Genomic DNA, 14,700 nt, shown 5'->3' on the forward strand with positions numbered 1-14,700 from the left:
AATAAAACAAATCAAACATACATCCATTTAATGAAGGTTAAATCAAATGAACTACCATATCAACAGTGACTGCCCAAAACAAATCCTAAATCTAAATGTAAAGGCATGATCTGTATTTAAAGACTTGCAATACTATGAATCACCATGCACTTGAGTACCTGTAATATTATTTGCTTCCCCAGGTTCAATAGTGGCCATACTCCATTTTAAAATATTGGGCGTTTTCAAGGCCAATATAACACAATTCAATAAGTCAGTTAATAACCCTCTTTCCCCACAGTAGAACCATAGCAGCTGTATGTTTTATAACCTCAACAGTTCAAGAGATACTCCAGGCATAAAGTCATGACACTTCAAAGCACACTGGCAGCACAGAACCATTGACAATGCAGGCGATACAAGCAGCAGTAACTACCCAAACAGCAGCAATGACTATTTTCAAAATGAACGTCAGCGTTCCAAAAGATAGTTATGCCCACAGAATAACAGTTAACTTTCACAGTGTTTTTTTCACTTAGTATAATAAACACTCAGTTTATATTTTATATAGCGATTGCCTTGTTCAAATGATATTTCGCTGATGTCATCTAACTTGCATTAGGGCGCCATCCCAGGGTGCATCAAGTTGTATTTGGATGCCCATACCCGTATGTGGGTTAAAGTATTTGCGTGAAGTACCTGGTGGTAAGTAGAGCACCCCCATTCTAAGTGGCTGAAGTAATGAGCTACAATAAATTATATATACGCACACACACACTGATGAAACCACTCACAACAAAAAATAAATTACAAATATCAAGTTCTGTTAAATTAAGGGAACTATATAGATGCGATTAACTGCAGTCTTTAGTGCATCTGAAAGCCAGGTGTTCACGATTGGTATAACATTTGTGACTTCTAAGCAACCTTTTTTTTTTGACAGATATTCAAGTAACAAAACAAGTGAAAAGATTAATTTATGTAAGCAATAAACCTGCAGGTTAACATTCTAGACATAATATTCACCTTTGGCGGTTAAGACCAACAGGGTCTTGTTAAACATGTTCTACGGTTATAGAATAAATGCAGTAGGGCAAACAGGTTCATTGTATAACAGTGACTGAACGTTCGAGTATAGGGGGAGGGAACCCACAAACGTCTTAATCTTACAGCAAACACACAACGTCTACAAATGCCAGCAATTTAAAGGCTCCTCTATGTCAATGAATCAACGTCTTGCTTCTGCAGCAAAACTGAGAAACTAAAGGCATCAGTACATACAAGGAAAAACACACTGCAATCTCCACTAGAAAATACCACAATAAAAACATATTTGAGAAAGCTTCTAACTTCAGTTATTTGAAAACAAAATACAACCACATGGTTTCACAGTATTTTCAAAGCCACACTTGCAAAAATAAAGCAGCGATACTAAACATGCAAATCACCTTGTTATCAAAAGACTATAGTGCTGTGACTGCGGCATTAACAGGTCTCTAGCAGATGATATGTGCCACTTCATTTGCAGTCACCAACATTCAACTTCAGTTGCTATAGCAGCAGTCATGCAAAATATACATGTAAAAATATCTAGTATCTGTAGAAAAATAAATAAGTGGGTGGCAGCAGAACATGTTCAAGGACAAGGCTTGTGAGGAGTATGCTCACCATATCTCTCTGTATAAAGTTGCTAGTATAACATATTCACAAATATTTAATGCCTGTGCAAAAGCGCCTGAACCTGAACCAATATTATGGCAATGATCATAACAGATTTAAGGAACACAAACGTGTCACTATAACTAGTTACCAAGTGTACAGGAAGAGCAATAGGGAAGGGTACAGAATCAACCTCTACATCCCATGTTTTGCAGGATGGTTATGGCATTAATTCAATGATGCAACTGTAGCCAGTATTTTATTTCTTTTAAACAAAAAAAAATGCAATAAAAAAATAGCTGGACATTTAATGCACTTTAAAACCTGATTAAGTCAAAGGCTATGCAAGCCAGTCACAAAGCATATATAAAAGTAGAGTTTGTTAATGACCATATTGATAACTCACACTAGCATTTATTTTAAAAAAATACAAATGAGTATGTGCTCAACAGCACCTATTACAATGTAATATATCTGCAATCCATGGTTTTATGTTCCTGCTCTGCACAGGTTAACAACAAACTTAGGACGTTACATCTGCCATCACTGCATCATTTTATGAACCGCTCCAGATATTACAACCTTGGTCATTAGGCCACAGTATGATGTTACCACTATAAGACTGAAAACTCTGGGAGAAGATAAAAGCAGATTCTAGGTATGGGGGGAGGGCTAGGTCTTAAAAGGTGAAGTGGGTGGTGGGTTAAGGAAACAATCTGGGAGTCTCTTACGGCAAAACAAAAACAAGATCAGTGTAGTTTAAAGTCTCACTGTCTTCACGGTTGATCTTCAACTTTACAAATCAAAGAACCTAATCAATCTTTAACAAAATATACAGCTCGTGTTAGGCCATGAGTTCAGGACAGGCAAGTTAAGCTAAAACAATACATTGGGGTTAAGGCAATGTACACCCTGGCTTTTGTAATGCATTTTTACATGCACTAAACAAAAACAAACACACACAAGTAAAAAATGCATGTAAAGCTATATTGCATTTACAAGTTTGTTCAATGTGCATTTGTGACAGAATAGGGAGTGGAACACATGTGCAAATCACTTACCCCCACCAAAAAATTCTCCCTCCCTCAAAAATCAACTCTTTATGCTTACCTACCCTATCACCTCATGCCCACTGCTTCTACATCTTCATCCACCAGTGTCATAGTTGCACCTACGGTCTCATTACTCCCTCTAGAATGTAAGCTCTCAGGAATAGGGTTCTCTATCCTATACATTATGTCTGTCCACCTGGTAGATGTTAAGCTGAATCTTCTGCTGTATGTTCCATTCACATATGGAATTGGTACCACTTTCCATGCTAGCTGTAACTGCTGGCTCATGAATATATATATATATATATATATATATATATATATATATATATATATATATATATATATATATATATATATATTTATATTTATATATGTGCTTTGCTCAATTTTATTCATGTACTGTTAGTATGTGTATTATATTCATGAATATCATATCTATCATGTATAGTCATTGCCAAAAGTTTTGAGAATGACACAAGTATTGGTTTTCACAAAGTTTGCTGCTTCAGCATTTTTAAACCTTTTTGTCAGTTGCTATATTATACCAAAGTAAAATTACAAGCATTTCATAAGTGTCAAAGGCTTTTATTGACAATTACATAAAGTTTACGCAAAGAGTCAATATTTGCAGTGTTGTCCCTTCTTTTTGAAGACCTCTGCAAATCACTCTGGCCTGTTGTCAATCAACTTCTGGGCCACATACTGACTGATGGCCGCCCATTCTTGCCTAATCAATGCTTGGAGTTGGTCAGAATTTGTGGGCTTATGTTTGTCCATCCCCTTTTGAGGATTGACCACATTTTCTCCACGAACCTAAAATTTCGAAATTTTGATCCTCAAGCCACTTAGTTATCACTTCACCATGATGGAAAAGTCATTGTCCGGCACCAAACTGTTCTTGGATGTTTGGGAGAAGTTGCTCTTGGAGAATGTTTTGGTACCATTCTTTATTCATGGATGTATTAGGCAAAATTGAGAGTGAGCCCACCCCTTGGCGGAGAAGCAACCCCACACCTAAATGGTCTCTGGATGCTTTACTGTTGGCATGACACAGGACTGATGGTAGCGCTCACCTTTCCTTCATCGGACAAGCCTTTTTCCAGATGCCTCAAACAATTTGAAAGGGGATTTATCAGAGAAAATGACTTTACCCCAGTCCTCAGCAGTCCAATCCCTGTACCTTTTGCAGAATAGCAGTGCTCTGCACTGGTGGTGCCCCAATTCCACAGCTGAATCAACTTTAGAAGACTGTCCTGGCGCTTGCTGGACGTTCTTGGGCGCCCTGAGGCCTTTTTCACAACTACTAAACCTCTCTCCTTGAAGCTCGATCCGATAAATGGTTAGAGCAATGATGACTGCACACATTTCCTTGCAGATAACCATGGTTAACAGAGGAAGAACAATGATTTCAAGCACCTCCCCTCCTTTTAAAGCTTCCAGTCTGTTATTCTAACTCAATCAGCATGACAGTGATCTCCAGCCTTGTCCTTGTCAACACTCACCTGTGTTAACAAGAGAATCACTGACCTGATGCCAGCTGGTCCTTTTGTGGCAGCGCTGAAATGCAGTAGAAATGTTTTTGGGATAAAGTTCATTGTCATGGCAAAGAGGAAATTTGAAATGAATTACAATTCTTCTGATCACTTCGTGACATTTTGGAGTAATTTGCCATCATAAAAACTGAGACTTTGTGAAAAATAATATTTGTATCATTTTCAAAACTTTTGGCCATGACTGTAGGTCATACTTGCAGGATTGTCTGGCGCTACAGTACCTTTGGCGCCCTATAAACAAAACTTGATGGTGATCAGTAAGTGCTTCTTAACTGTATCTAATTGAATTTGCAATGCGCCCCCCCAGATTAGTTTGTAATAGCACTGATACAGGTTTGGCAAAATTAATGGAACAGTGTTAAAAAATGTACTGTAAAATATACTTACTGAAATTTGCTACAATTTCTCATTTTTAAATCCATTGACATGCGCTTAAACTACGTTAAACACATTTATTCTGTATGACAGACGCATGGATTCGTAAAATGTGGGAAAGTATGAACTTCTACATAGCATTCCAAATGGTACAGCTAAATTGAGATGGTTTCCTTCCAAACTGCAGAGTACATGCTCTAAAAAGCAGTATGTATATATAAATGCATAAAAGCAGTGTGTGAACAAGCATTAAATAAAAGCCATATGACATTGTATAGTACAGACACTACTTGTGCCAAGTAGAATGAGCAAAATACAAACAGTTAAGATTCCAAAACATATCAAACTCAAGGATGTCGGACTTCCTTTGTTGGACAAGCAGCGGGGAATGCAGAGTTTTACCTATCACTAACAGGAAGATGCTTGAGTTCCAAACAGAAATCATTAACAAAACAAAATAATATCTTCCTTCTATCATTTTAGTACAACATAAGAGCTACAACATCTGTTAAAACTTATTTCCTTTTATACCATGCTTAGCACAGCTGCCTCAAGCTCACCATATACCTTCTGCCTACACCCACCACCTTCCCACAGCACATACAGCTAGCGCCCAGAATATATGCCTTATTGATACCAAATTCTAATGCTCAACATACAATGGCTCTGCCCATCATAACATATCTCATGGTTAACATTCACAGCCTGAGCCTAGTAGGATATCAGTTCCATGTAGCTAATATTACCAGCCTGGCTTCCCAAAAACAGATGGCACTGCACACTTACCAGAAATAGTCACCTATTTCCACTGCCACCAAAGCCACTTCCAGTAATGAGCTCTATTCCATTAACATCTTCTACCAGAATAAGCAGACTTGAGCCAAAATTGACAGCCTCAGTTACAGAAGTAGAGAAATGATACAATGTCTTCATTCTGTCTTCCCTATAAGGCACAAGATAGCAGAGAGCGTGACATGAAGACTGCCTACCACCTTCAAATGGCAAGAATATACAACTGTTCCCCAAAGTGTCCAGTACAAAACAAATAAATGTCACTATCGGCTAGACCTGGGCACCAAGGAAACAAGTCACAGTTATTATGCTCAGCCATTTTTTTTGCCCCACTATGGCGGAGTCAACAGAACTGTGAGGTTCTCAGCGCTAATTGAAAGCCTTGCCATTGTTGAATAGGTGAGTACATGACATCTCTGTAGAGAGCATGGATGTCACACAGAACACTAACCAAAGCGTCCCCTCCTTGCTCCTACCCAGAAGCAGGCTGCTAGTCAATAGGCATCTAGTGACCGCTGGGGGTCAACTGGAGTGTGCAAGCAACGACATGTCAGTCATGTCATGTTGGGTAGCAAATATATGGTACAGACTGAGGATCATTCTTTACTGCCGACAGTAGTTAATTTAGAACCGCAAGGTAAACCTCCATGAGAGCTATCTTACCACTAATACTAGATGAAGACTACATTGCAAATTTACAAATTAGAAAATTTTATTACAAAATTACATTTCACACATTTGTTATACTGACTATTACAATTGGCTACATTTTAGCTCCATAAAGGCAGCACAACACAGAATTAGGGTTCTGCAGAAACCTTTGGTACCTTATAAATAAATCATAACAGTTGAATTGTAAGATAATGTACAGCAGCTTTAAGCTGCACTATAGGGGGCAGATTCAATACCCAGCGTTGTTCTTTAGAACAAAGCGGGGGGGGGGCATCATTACCAATAGTATGGTAATTTTAATGCAGATTTTTGTTCGTACTAACAGTAATAATACACATCTATTACCGTAGCAACAGTAATGATGCACGTCCCATGTTCTAAAGAACAACGAACGGAATTAAATCTTCCCCTATAGGTGGCATATAACTGTTTAATAGGTTGGAAAAAGCACTTAATTTCTTAAAATGGCCAGGGGTCATAAGGGAGGACAATATTGCATACAGCCCCCAAAAGCACTAACCTAACATAGGCGTGTCTCCTATGTGGGCTTAATGGCCATAAACGTGTTATGCCTGTCCACCATACACTCAGTTTTCATACACAGTTGTAAGGAAGTCACTTGGAACTGCACTATAATGTGTACATTTGCACCAAGAAATTATAAAGTGTGATTTTTCAAAAGCAATCATGGCCTTAATATACACAACAGCAATATAATATTGGGGGGGTGATAGCCTTTAATGCACACATCTATAGGCATGATAGATCGGACAAAGAATTTATTCCCCTTATAATTTAAAGTACTAATGGTGGATAAAATTAAAACGGTTCTCTCACTTTGAAAAATAATATTTCTATTGCCATTTATTGCACCCCACCACAGTGTTCTGCCTGTACCAGCATGTGCGATACAAGTGCTAATCAAGTACCCTTTGGCAGTTCCAAAACTGTGTGCATGCATCTTCAAAACAGCAAGTAAAATTAACACACACCCCTCTTACCTCACATAAGTGTCAAGTAACTGAACACGAAACAAAATTGTGATCTGCAGTGCATTCCCATAAGCGGTGGTACTGGGACAGGCACACAAAGCACATGCCACGTCCATCGGAGACAGAATAAAAACATAAACCAGACAGACGTCAAGCCACTATACAAGCCATATACACTCACTACTACAAGTGGTAGTATACATTTTTTAGCATTTATACCCAAAAGTTATCACATTACTAAATATCCTTTCAAAAGATTTCAAATAAGTTTTAATCAACAATTACATATGTGCAATTGGCTGCAAAAAATAACCAGAAGAACGTTGCCCAACATTGATAAACCTAATGACAATAAACGTAGATCAATTCAGCCATCTGTGGGTGGACGGGATGCTCTAGTTCACTCGTGAAAATGACCAAATTAAGCGGTAGAATGCAACTTTAAAACTAAAATATTGTTTATACTTATAGCGGCACATTATTTGGAACATTCCAGATGATAGTGAATCATTAACATTAGTCACAGCCCCATTCGAGATTACAGTCTAAATTCCTTACTACATTAAGGCACATTAAGGTACCAATTTGTCAGAAGGCAGTTAACTGACCACCATGTCTTTTGGGCTGTGGGAGAAAACCCACATAAACACAGGGAGATCCTACCACATCCATACAGTGCCCTGGTTGGAATAAAACAAATGGCCCCCAGCACTATGAGGCAATAATGAACAAAAAAAATGAATAAATAAAATCAATCACACATTGCGAATTTAATGGTACAATAGCAGCCATGTGACAGTACACTTTAAGGCAAGAAGCCACAGAATCTTGGAACGTGGTCATGACTCAGTGTGAGCAAGCACAAACAGCCATCTGGAAGCTTAGCAACAAGCTCCTACGCGCAAAGCACTACTAAGGTAAAGCAAAGCACAGTGCATTTAATCTCTGGAAACAGCAGAGTACAAAACAGGAAACCAGCTATCTGAAATGGCAAAACAGTACATACTACAGTTACTGTGAAGTCTACAGGACAGAAACGCTATCTAGAACTTCCAAAACAGTTTAACCTTGCAGAACCCTCAAACAATCTTGAGCGGTTACAATCTGCACTCCAAATATATGGAAACAATTTTGTACATCTGAAAATTTAACACGAAAATAAAAGATTATAGAGAAAAATTAAAAAGAGGATCCTGAACCCTCTATTATTTTGTCCATTCGATTTAAAAAAACAAATTTAGAAACATTAAATGTAGGCCAACTGAGTAGTCTGAAAGCAGAAGGCAATACTTTGAAGCATAATTGAACCTCTTAGTGCTTGCTAGATCAGCAGCACTCTAAAGGAAACATAGTCTATGGGATAGATTTACTAAGCTGCGGGTTTGAAAAAGTGGGGATGTTGCCCATAGCAACCAATCAGATTCTAGCTTTCATTTATTTAGTACCTTCTACAAAATGACAGCTAGAATCTGATTGGTTGCTATAGGCAACATCCCCACTTTTTCAAACCCGCAGCTTAGTAAATCTAGCCCTATGTCTCATTTTGCTTTGTTTCACTTCAAGGCTGTACTGCAAGTCCTAGAACATTATACGCAGTGGGATTACAAATTCCAGACTATAAAAGTGGTTCCCCAGTCATACTTTTTGGGTCAAAGTTTTGGGGTTACTTGCGCCCAAAATAAGTACACAGACATTGAATACTACTACTCCTACTGTATGTAAATGACATCAATGTTTTTCCACAGATCTCAAATGTATCGCCAAAACACTGCAATGCATTATATTTCATATAACAGAAATTTAGCCTCAACACATACAACACATTACAGTGCATTAGAGAGGAACAGAAAAGCAGAGTGTGACCCAGCAAACATTTCCACACTGGCTGGGAACTGAGCTACATGCAGTATTTACAAACCTTTCAGCCAGCACTGAAATCAGTCAGGTGCAATGAAAGGGGAGTTATTTTATTATGGTAGAAAGCTGCACACACAAATAATGGAGAAATGATTTCAACTGAAGAACTCTTACATTGATAGTAGACACTATACAACCCAATGTAATCTAAAAAGGTTTATTTATTTTTTATTAAGGCTGGCTTTGTGGTGGGCTTGTCTTGATTCAGTTCACCTAGAAGCTCATTTACTCACTTCAAACTTTTGCAAAATGGCAAACCAAGACCCCCTGACCAGGGTTCCTAAGCCACAAGCTTATATGGGGAAGTCAAAACAGATTTAGCTTATAAACAACCATCAGTGAGGAAAATACTTTGTCATACCAGTGGCTTTATAAATGACTGAAAACTCACCCATGTTCAAAAAGATCTCCAGAATACAAATGAATTACAGCCAATCTGAATCAATATCTCTAAGAGGGGATAAGCGGGTGTTTTCCTGCCACTGGAAGCAGCTTTGTTTACATTAAAAAGGGGAACAGGCTGCAGGCATCCTAACTAGGCGATAGGAAATAAAGTAAATCAAGGAGAGTTACTAGCAAAGCTTACATACACATCATAAAAAGTGTTTGTGCAGGCTATTCTCAAGAGCCAGTAGCCTATGGGTTGTTAGGAATGAATTAATACACAATCATGTAGGATGCATGGTTGATTACCACTGTAATTCCTCAAACTAAATAGATCCTTGTGGATATATATACACGTGCCTGGTCTACTGTACAAGGCAAGCACTTTTTTAAGTGCTTCATTTCTCACATTTCATTAAGACTTACCTACAGCAAGCAAAGCATTTTCGCATGCATGAAGTTCCTGCATTATTATGATACGTTCAAACTGCCTCAGTGATTTTACAGCGCTGCAATACAGATATACAACAAACAGCCAAAACATTAAAACCATTAAGTGAAGTGAAACATTGATTATGTTGTTACAATGGCACCTGTCAAGGGGTGGGATATATTAGGCAGTAAGTGAACAGTGAGTTTATTGAAGTTGATGTGTTAGAAGCAGGAAAAATGGCCATGCGTAAGGATCTGAGTTACATGCCAAGGACCATATTGTGATGGCTAGACGACTGGGTCAGAGCATCTCCAAAAGAGCAGGTCTTGTGGGATGTTCCCGGTATGCAGTGGTTAGAACCTACCAAAAGTGGTCCAAAAAAGGACAACCAGAGACAGGGTCATGGGCGTCCAATGCTCATTGAGAGCCAAGGCTAGCCCGTCTGGTCCAAACCCACTGAAGAGCTAATGTAGCACAATTTGCTGAAAAAGTTAATGCTGGTTATGATAGAAAGGGGTCAGAACACACAGTGCATCGCCTGGAGGCCCGGTCAGATGAATTGCGGTTTCTATTACATTATGTGGACGGTCAGGTGAGTCGTTTACAAGTGGCCTCTTTCAGCAGGATAAAACGCCCTGAAACACTGCAAGAAATATTCAGGATCGATTTGAGGAACATGACAAAGTGTTTGTGTTAACTTGGCCTCCAAATTCCCCAGACCTCAATCCAAACGAGCTTTGGTGGTATGTACTGAGCAAACATGTCTGAGCCATGGTGACCCCACCTCGCTACTTACAGGACCTGCTGCCAACGTCTGGTGCTAGGTAGCACAGGACACATTGAGGGGTCTTGTGGAGTCCATGCCTCAATGGGTCAGCAGTTTTGGCAGCATGAGGGAGACCTACACAATATTAGGGAGGTGGTTTTAATGTTGTGGCTGATCGGGTAAATATATAATGATGCTGCACCACAGTTCATATGATGGATACCAGGTCCTTATAACAAATGCACACTATTTTGACTTCCTATTTTATGTTGTTGAAGTCAGTGGGATTTGCCTTGACCATATAATCAATATGGTGGGGACAACCAACAGACCAATATCTGAATTAATCTTTGTCCAATTAAGTCTGTTACATTTGTTTCACAGGAGGTAATTGCTGCAGCATAACATCAAATGTTAATGTTATGTAATAATGCAGAAACTGGGTTTCCACATTGTTTCCACAGTGAATCCCCTTCAGCTAACCCCTTTTGACGATAATATCTTTGCTAAACCTTAACGGCTTGCTGCCTCATTGTTACACATTTCCTGAATCCGAATGTGTTTTATTTTTCCTGTCTATGGCATCTATTTGTCTATATACACAAGTATACTTAATGCAGGTCCACCTTGCAAATGAGCTTTCTTAAAGGTATTAGCTGGGATAATTTTGCAACGTCACATGACGTTCCTCCATGTCATTAGGGGAGATTTTATCCAGGCTTCCCGTGTATTAATACATCACAAATAGTGATCCATTACTAGCCAGTATATCAACAAACATTAAATCCCTTTTACAACTGATCTATTGCTGCAAAAATGTGGGGGGAGGGGGAACTCAGGGTTCCTCCGTCCGGATGATCCATAAAAATATGGGGATGGGGGGGAATCACCATCTTCCCCTAGTTACATATGCCAGGCAATAAAATTATGTCCCCCACTCTGCAACTGACAATACATAGAACAGTCCCTGAACTACAAAAATGACACCCAGAGCCCAAACGGTCAGCCCACACCCACTTTAGTCATAAATATTTTTTTTGCACATTTACAATATGACAGAGAAAAAAACCACTTCTAAAACCTATCATTGAACCCTATAATGCTGTACATATTTGTTACCCCTATACTCAGAACTAGCAGTTTAGATTCTGCAATAGGTTTATGGGGTTACAATAAAGAAACATTTCTGAACAATGAAGTAGCCTTATTTTTTCACATTTAAATCCCAGAAAAAAAATAGACATTTATTCCAATATGCTACCAAAGGAAAGCCCCATCTTTATCAAAACAAGATATGTATACAAAATTCACTTAAAAAAATAAAATAAGTTTTTCCTTGTTAAAGTAATGCAATCGCCACAAAAAAAAAACGCCCAACAAATTGGTCCTGTAGCCATTCATTAAACACTTAAATTTGTGTACTCCAACATTAGAAACAAGCTTCCTGGACAAAAACTGAGCTTTTATCAAAGATAATTCCCCAGCACCAATCACTATCATACATCAGGGTGTTTTAACTCCCACTCCAGTTCTAAGACCTTCAATATCACTAATACCATAATCATGGTTATTGTTTACTTATATTACGCAACACTGTACAAAGAATATGTAATCATTCACATCAGTTCCTACCCCATTGAAACTTAGTCTAAATTGCCTCTCACTCACACACTAGGGTCCTTTTCGTCAGAATGCAATTAACATATCAGTATGTTTTAGATTGTGGGAGAAACCCCACGTCTGAAACTCCAAAGAGAGCCCTGGTCAGGATCGAACCCATGAACACAGTGCTGTGAGACAGCAATATTAACCACTGTGCCACAGTATTTTCTGCTGCAGACCTGCTGTATGGATATCTTCTTAACCAACTTCAGTAATCCATGATGTAATTCACAAAGCACATGATCTGCACATTACAATAATAAAGTACAACAAAGCTGCTTAGGGGGATGATGAAACAAGGAGCAGAAAGTCACCATTCAGGAAGACCTCAAGATAATACATTGTTCAGTAAAGCCAGCTTTCCGCCTCTTGCTCCCACTGTGTTGTGTACAACAGAAGCGACAAGAATCAGTGTTTTTCTACAAACATTTATAAAGACAATGCAGACCAACAGGACCAAAAGGAAAATACACAACATCTTGTTAAACCACAAAACAGATTTCTATATTCCATTCTTAGACATTTGTAAACACCTTGAAGATTAATCTCTACTATGACGACAAGAATCACCTCACTGCAGCATTTACAGTGGTAAACACACATCCTGGCTGGTAGAAGCTGATCCTGCACCTTCTTACACACATCACAATCCTTAACATCCCAAAGTAAATATATTAATGACACGTTTTTTGCCTTCTACATTCCACTATACTTCAAGCTAACAGGAACATAAGAGGGGGGTTTTCTCACTTGATGCTGTAACATTTCTCTACATCACTTAGGCCTTCTGAGGCTCCCCAGCTGGTATGAGATGCAAGTGCTAGTTGACCCTGCTGGGACTAGTAGTTCCCCTACAGATGGACAGCCAGTGGACTTTAATGGTCATGAAATGACTTTTACCTAGAATGTGAGACAATAACATACTTGGGGGGTCAGATAACTCAGAGCAATAGAGGAGAGGTACAGGGGGGGAAAGGAGGGACTAGGACATTCCTAGATATTGGGGGACTTGCAGGGTCAGTAGGAGAGGAGAGGTACAGGGGCATGGATAAGAGGGACTAGGACATTCCTAGATACTGGGGGACTTGCAGGGTCAGTAGAAGGGAAGAGACGCAGGGGGGGGGGGGGGGGAGATAAGAGGGACTAGGACAATCCTAGATATTGGGTGACTTGCAGGGTCAGTTGGAGAGGTACAGGGGGGAGGGGGATAAGAGGGACTAGGACAATCCTAGTTATTGGGGGACTTGCAGGGTCAGTGGAAGAGGTACATGGGGGGGGGGGGGAGAATAAGAGGGTCTAGGACAATCCTAGTTATTGGGGAGAGCATAGAAGTACCCAGCACCAGCCTATACCAGCCCTGGACCCTGGATCTATACCAGCCCTGGACCCTGGATCTATACCAGCCCTGGACCCTGGATCTATACCAGCCCTGGACCCTGGATCTATACCAGCCCTGGACCCTGGATCCCCCTCTACCCAGCGCCTCTTACCGGGTGAGCAGCGCTCCGGGCGCCCAGGCTTCTGCTAGTCCTTAGTCCCGACTCCCTGGCGGCTGGAGCCCCGCGGTGCTGGGGCCGGTGCGGAGGAGGAGGAGGAGGGAGGGAAGGCCGCGCACTTGCGCATGGAGCCGGCGGGGGCCGCGGCCTACCTCCCCCTCCTCCCCTCCTCCGGTAACCGGTGGAAGTGGGGGGGAGGGGAACGGAAACCAGCTAGAGCCGATGGAGGGGACGGGGGGCGAGTCCGCTGCCCCCTGGATGACGGGAGGAGCTGCGGGAGCCTCACGGGGGAGACGTCCACCAGCCCAAACAACGGGTGAAGTAACCAATGGGAGGAGGGGGCGACTGAGCGCACAGAGTCGGTCCTCGGTACGGTGCTCCTCCCACACGGCGGGGAGGGGGAGGGGCTCCGGTGTCGGTCGTGTCTCTTCACAGGCCGCTCCCGCCGCGCGCGTCCCGTAACGTTCTCATCGCGAGCCGATTCCACGCGCCCTTTGACTCCCTGGAGGCGCGCGCCCTGGGAGAGGGGAGGGGGGTGAGTGGCGACGTGACGCGCGCCGCCATTGGCCGGCTGAACTGCGGCCGGCTGCGTCGCCGGCTTTGATTGGCGGACCTGTCTGGTGACGTAAGAAGGATGCAGAGGTGGGAGGAGAAAGGAAGAGAGAGAGAGGGGCGGAGAGCATCTGCCATGTCTTCAGCACTCTCCAGCGTCTGTTGTTGTGTGTTGCGACAGACGTCAGGCAAGGGGAGGGGCTAAACTGCAGCACACTGACCGGGTCGGAAGCTGTCAATCTTTGGCAGTGCGTAATCTGATTGGTCAGGACTCAGGTTGTTTAATCACAGTGCGTGTCGCTGCCCCGCCCCTTTCTGTTTACATCATCACTGTACAATAATATAAATATCATCACCCTGCACTGTACAATAATATAAATATCATCCTACACTGTATAATATAAATATTAGTC

General features: G+C 41.0%; 1 protein-coding gene across 1 annotated transcript in view; it reads right to left on the reverse strand.

Annotated features, from left to right (window-relative positions):
* Positions 1–14,253, reverse strand: part of ANKRD11 (ankyrin repeat domain containing 11) — a 131,176-nt gene extending 116,923 nt beyond the window's left edge. The window contains exon 1 of the mRNA XM_075189054.1: positions 13,730–14,253. The gene's annotated coding sequence lies outside the window, so the exon portion shown is untranslated. The remainder of the gene's footprint in view (positions 1–13,729) is intronic.
* Positions 14,254–14,700: the final 447 nt, after the last annotated feature.

Source organism: Mixophyes fleayi, chromosome 10, assembly GCF_038048845.1.
Source record: "Mixophyes fleayi isolate aMixFle1 chromosome 10, aMixFle1.hap1, whole genome shotgun sequence".
Classification (NCBI taxonomy): Eukaryota; Metazoa; Chordata; class Amphibia; order Anura; family Limnodynastidae; genus Mixophyes; species Mixophyes fleayi.